This window comes from Squalius cephalus, assembly GCF_949319135.1.
Source record: "Squalius cephalus genome assembly, chromosome: 7".
NCBI classification, from domain to species: domain Eukaryota; kingdom Metazoa; phylum Chordata; class Actinopteri; order Cypriniformes; family Leuciscidae; genus Squalius; species Squalius cephalus.
Window position 1 is genome coordinate 1477390 of NC_137128.1, and position 6973 is coordinate 1484362.

Here is a 6973-nt window from a genome sequence, read left to right on the forward strand (position 1 = left end):
CCTTGCACTTCAGTATTTTATCTTTGTCCAATAAAGAATATTTTTGTACTTTGTCAAATCCACGTCTCAGAGTCTCTGTGTAAGGGAAAAAAATCGAACCTGTGTGTCCTCATTGGGATACTTCCCTGACTTAGTGACCAGGGTGGCGTAGTCGACTCTTTTCCTTTATTCTTTATTCTTTCTCTTTCTCTTTCTTCTTGCTTTGTCTCTCTGTCTTTTCCAAATTCTTTCTGTCATCAAACCTACTGCTCTTCGCCACAATTAGATCCACAAGCTTTAAGATGTGTGTTTTTACAGTGTGTGCAGTGAATGAAGAGCTCTTTAAACACGGCAGTGGAAACTTGTGAAACATCTGTCAGTCTGTGTGTTGCTCCACAAACTTCTGCTTTGACCTGCAGATGAAACACACAATCCTGTCAGTAACGTAAGTTCTTCAAGATTTATTCCTAGTTTAATAAACCATTGTACACTTGCAGCTGTACTGGACTGAATATTCAGAACAACAGCATTCTTGCTTCTGTGATATTGTTCAAATGGAGGATTTCCAAACTTTAATCTTACATTTCACGTATTTCAAGCTTTCTAACATTACACACATCTCCTCTAAAGAACATGTAAAGCAAACTGAGGAAACTTTATTTCAACAATCACACAGAAAACAAGTTATGTCATATATTTTTCCCCAATGTTTTTAATAAAGTAGTAAATAGTAAATGGATGCATGTTTTTTAAACTAATGACTGGTTTGTTATTTAGTGTCGCCTGTCAAGATTTCATGAAACAATGGCAGAACAAAACGCCAGCAGCAACGGATCAAGTGGAGTACATTATGATGAAGAAAGGAGCCGTCAGATATGGGAATTTTACAGGAAAGTTGAGTCTGCAGACCGATTAATTATCAGCATAATTTCAGCCATTGAGATTCCAATCATGATCTTAACTCTGTTTGCGTTGTGTGCTCTTATCAAATCTCACCGCTCCACTCCAGTGTTTGTTATTCATTTGATTCTTTCAGATCTCATTCAGATCATTTGTAAATTAACGGAGACAATCAAAAGTTCATTAGATGCGCAAAAGGCATATGAGTATAGTTTGATTGTGGGTGTGTATTTTATGGCATGTGTTGCTTTTGAAAGATATTTTCTGGTTTCTCATCCTATCTGGTACAGATCTCATCATTCACTAAAAGTCTGCTGTGTCGTTTCTGTGATCATCTGGTTTGTTCCTCTGATCTTTGCAGACGTTAACCCTGATTGGCTGTTTAGCCGTCTGTCTCGATCGATCGCCTGTTTAATCCCCTACCCGATAATCATTCTATGTTTTGTTGGCACTTGTCGCGGTCTTTCACACATAATATCACTTACTTCTCTAAAGCGCAAATTAATTTAGGGAAGTTTGTTCCTGGTGCTTCTGACTTACACTTTTCTCATTCTCCCCATTATAATCCTGACTGTTATAGATTTTACTACAGTTTATTAAGTGTGCTTGCTGAAAGCAGCACACTTATTGTTCTTCTTAAGTTTTCTTCTTCTTCTTCTTCTTCTTCTTCTTATTATTATTCCCGGGAGAAAAATTTTGGCCAGCTCCTGCGCCTAGGCCCTTTGAGACAGAGACACCGTTCCAACTTTAAAACGTTCGGTCAGTACCGGTGTAAGTTGCTCGCGAAGATGACATCACGAGTCCATGTCGTTTGTCCGCCATAGTGGATTGAACAGAAAGCGAAACTAAAGTTTCACAGGTCACAAATTTGGTCCGAACTTCACGAAACTAGACGTACATGATCCTTGGACCAAGCCTCACAAAAGTTACTAGAAGGATTTTTGATTTTCGGAAGCGTTTGCCCGTCACAGCCAAACGAAATCGGCGGCGTAGTCGCCAAACAGGAAGTCGTCCATATCTCAGGAACTCTGTCACGTATCGAAACCAAACTTTATACATGAACTCGGGACTCCAATATGAGGAAGCACAAGATCTGAATTTTAAAAAAAAATGTTTTATTTCAGGCTAATAGACAAACCCATTTACCTATGTCTATGCAAGAGTTCACCTCACACTTTTAATGTTAATGCATTTAGACAGTAGGTGGCACTGTTGTATTACATTTCACAGAGCTGCCAAGTCAGTGTATATACTGCATTCGTTTTTACTAGGTTTGTCTTAATAAATGCAGGCATGAATTTCGTTTTTTGCATTGGTCTAATTTAATCATCTGTATTTATTAATATATACAGATTTGTATGCATGAATTGTGCATTTCCAGTTCTCAAAGCAGTTAATAACAACAACAACAAAAAAAACTTTATACAAAATACATCATGCTCTTCTTCGCTAACCGAGACAGGACATATTGCGCACAGGAAATATGCTGCGCATAACAATAGAAAACAAGGAGAAACGCGCAGTCACATGCTCAAACAATCAACAGGTGCGTTCCATTTGACCATAAGTGGACTGCGAAGTGGACTTCACAGGGTTTTCCGCCATCTTAAGTTAGATTCTAATCCGAAGGGAGCGAACATGTTCAGTTTGAAGGGCACTGCGCACGGCATAGGGAATAAGGGAACATTGATACATCACTTCACAGGAAGTGGAGAGCCATGATCACCCAACTGTCATTTCGCGCACCACGTCATCACCAGTCAGAACGGTCATAACTAACGATGGAGGAGTTTACGTATGCGTGTAAGTATTCATACATTTCGCCATTGTTATACAAATGACAGTATTTTTAACGGTTATTGTTGTGAATATTACATATACTATTTTTGATGATTATAATTTACCTCAGTGAATGCAGCCAGCTTAGCTAGTTTGTGAAGTAAAGTGATTTTATTTTAGGTAGTTGTAAAATAGTGCAATATAATTGTAAATATATAATATAATAATAAAAATTAAAATATGAATGTAGTCCTATATATATTTATGTTATATCATAATCTGCGCGACTCCGTTGTTGACTTTCTTTGATGACATTTGCAGGGCGTTTCAAATGAGAGGTTATTGTCAGTGAAGTCCACTTCAACTGATATACTGTGCTCAGGGAGTAGGGGAGCAGTGAACACTGCATATGGACCCTGTCGAATGGAACGCACATTAGATGTGTAAAAACAAGTGGAAAGCGCGAGCGCGCCGCTGTCTCCTTTCCACAAGCGCTTGTTCTCCTGTGGCGTCTGTCGTTGCTATGCAACCATGAACTGCACTCTCTATGATGACAAGAGCTGTGTCTGAAATCGCTCCCTATCCACTATTTAGTGCACTATTTAGGGTGTCGGCCATTTTGTAGAGGTGTCCGAATTCTGAGTGAACGACATCATTCCCTCCATTCTTCACTACTTTTACCCAATCCTCTCTGAATTCGAGTGTACATACGATGTACACTTGCTGAGACACTATTTCCCACAATCCAACACAATAAGGCGATAGAGCGCGAATGAAAAATAAACAAAAATGTCACCATGGCAACGGTGCACGTGAGTTAGAAAACAATCATTTATAAGACCAGACGCCTGGTTATTTATTTATATATACCGTTATATCTATATTTGAATAAACAAATGTGTTGTGTAGTGTTTTGTTCTCTTTTATTTTCACATATAAATGTACAAAGTAAATAAATATGACAAGCAAGTGTTTTTATTATCTTTTTTTTTAATCAAATAACGCAATAAACGTGAAAAATACATACATACAATTGTTGCATACAATTCATACAGCCAAAAAAAGGAAATATTAAAGATGGGTAGGTAATGTTTATGACAAATTGTCTGAGCTCTCTGGCGCGTGATAATTATGTCAGCGTCCGAATTCTTTGCTGATGTAGTGCACTCAACTGCCATTCACTATACGGGATTAGTGAACGAGTGAACGAGTGAGCGGTTTCAGACACAGCTAAGGAAGTATCAGCAAAAGATTAATCGATTTCTAGCCCTTGCATTAGCTTTACTACTAGATATATTTATGGAGATGGAAAATAATAAGGCGCCCTGTACAGCTATGATCAGCTGTTGGGCCGAGCATTCAATGTTGTTATGCTGCAAGCTGATGGTTCGTTGCTGCCGCGCTCTATCATGCGCACACCATAAAGAGCAAATTGTTTTTTAATGTTTCAATTTCGTGATTAAAATGACATAATTTGGAAGCGGATAATTTCTTCACAAACAGCTCATTATGACTCAATGTTAGAATGCTGCACCTACACTCGATAGTGTGAATAAGATCAGCGCAACGCAGACCACTGCATTGACAGCGTAAAACATATGATCTGTCTACGGCCAGGGCTCAGCGGAAGACAGAAAATGCCGGTCCAGCACTGATTGAGGAATTAAATAAAAAAATAAAAGACTGTTTGACATATTTTTTCTCGCATTCTCGCATTTTTTCTCGCATCTCGCATCTATCCACTACCTGCTAACGTTAGTGCACTGCACCCGAGCAAGCACACTTTGCAGTTCCTCCGGAAATGCATTTTTCTAGTTAATTCTAATATTTTTTATGACTATTTTTTTTAATTATCTTGTGTATCTGAACCCACTGGCTGACTGTGTATTGTACATGTTCTTGAGGTCTGATGTTGGAGGGTTAATGAAGTCTGTTCGCTGCTGTTGTAGAACTGATGTTGGAGGGTTAATGAAGTCTGTTCGCTGCTGTTGTAGAACTGATGTTGGAGGGTTAATGAAGTCTGTTCGCTGCTGTTGTAGAACTGATGTTGGAGGGTTAATGAAGTCTGTTCTCTGCTGTTGTAGAACTGATGTTGGAGGGTTAATGAAGTCTGTTCACTGCTGTTGTAGAACTGACACACATCAGAGTTCGACACACAGCCGGGATGAACACTCTCGAGACAGTAGTGCAGCGTTTGCCTGCTGTGTTTCAATGCAAAAGCCTGCGTCTCATTCACAGACCGCCTGCAGTTCAGTTTAAACATCTGCACTCAATAAATGAAGTCAACATCATTCTTTTCACTGCACACACCCTTCCTTTCTGTGACATTTAGGTTTATGAAACTTACTTACGTATTTTTATTTATTTGTGTATTACTTTTGTGCAATTCAGAGTAAAATGTTGGGGTGTGGGGGCCTGAGATCCTGACTTTGCTTGGGGCCCCAAAATGGTAAACCTGCCCCTGCAGATACAACATGAACCAGTCAGCTGTGCCAAGTAGTTAACGCTGTAATTTCCATCAGCTTGCGTTAGACCCATCAGCCTGCGCCATCTAGATAACATCTACAATATTTTCACTCCATTCATCCATTGTGTGCACAAAACATGCTATCCCCTACACATAGAACTGAGGGAAGTGATGAATAACACTACTCATCTCAATTGGCATTTAACGTTACATGGGCAAAATCAATGAATAAAAGCAATTTATAGCACTAACCTCTTCCTCTGTCCTCGTTACAGAACTAAACGAGGCGCATTCGCAGTACTCTAAAAGTCTGTGTAATGAATGAGGCTGGCACCCATTCATCCAACCACCAGAGGGAGCCCTCTCCCGAATACTAACATGGACTGTTGCTTCGTTGGTTACTTCCTGCCTTACACCAGTATAAATGGCCATGCATTTCCACTGCTTCCTTACAAAGTATTGCCAGTCTATCACTGCCTTATAGAGCGTTCTTCATTGCTTAGTCTTTGTCTTCTTGTTATGACCATTGTGCTTGCCTTATTGGATTACTGCCTTTTGGATTCCCGGTTTTGCCCTGTTTGCCTGTTTGGACTGATTACTTGTCTCTAATCACCCTGCCTGCCTTATCGAACACATCTCTGTCTAGTGTATTGGATTTGTTTGCTGAAATTGAATAAACTTCCAGCATTTGGATTCTATTTTGCCTCCATGTCGAGTCACTTGCAGTCTGTCAGTGCGCTGCTATGGTTTAATGTTCAAGTTTGTCTTGTGCCCCCATTCAATAAATTTCTTTCATTCTCAATCATAAGGTATTATGAATAATCACCATGTGTTAAGTAAAATGTTTGGTATTTGTTGTGTCCATTTGATGGCAAATATTTTACATATTTTATATATAGTACACCATCAATTGACGACAATGCTGATTCATTTAAAATCTTTGATGAATTAAGTAAATTTCCCATGTAACATCCAAATGGCATATATCTTAAATATAAAACTTGTGTACCAAATTAGCTCAAAAGGGAAATATGTTTGGAAATACAGTTGACGCGTGTTCCATAAACTTTATTTATTTATTGCAAACAATCGTGAAGTTTGGAAAAATGTGACTACCAGACTACCGTCCAACTAAAACACACTAACATCATAGGTTCAGCCCACCTCATTACATCATTAGGGGAAAACAGAATCTTACATAAACACATATAAATTCATACACAAATAACAGTAAAACTAAATCATTTGCAGGCTCCTACAGTCAATTAATCTATTCATCCAGCAAACACTCTCTTTTTCTAAGTCACAGAAAAATAACTCTTTCTTAGCATGTAGCTGTGATTGCATCGTGAAAGGGGCATTGATTTACAAGCAGGGACCAGAATCAATACTCATGTGAAATATGCACAAAAGTTTTATTTAGCTAAATCACGAACACATACACACAATCATACATACATGGGTAAAATGGAAAGTACAAGTAAATGAAAATGGAAACAGGAACAGGGAATGAAGCTCTGGAAAAGAGTCATTTAACCATCTGACCGTCTGACCGTCGGGAGAGTTCTCCTAAAACCTATATAGGGCGCCAGTCTAGGTCCGTGCATCAAGCCAAGTCTTGGTCTGGGGAAGAAAGAACACCACAGACACAGTGTAATTACCATGGAAAAATCAACTCCTTTCCTCCTCCACAACCACAACACAGCCCTGAATGTCAGCAGAAACCGTGTCTACTACACAACCCACTGTGAAGGCCTCGTCGAGACGACAGCCATCGGCACAGATCCTCAGCAGAAACCGTGTCTACTACAAAACCTCCTGTGAAGGCCTCGTCGAGACGACAGTCAT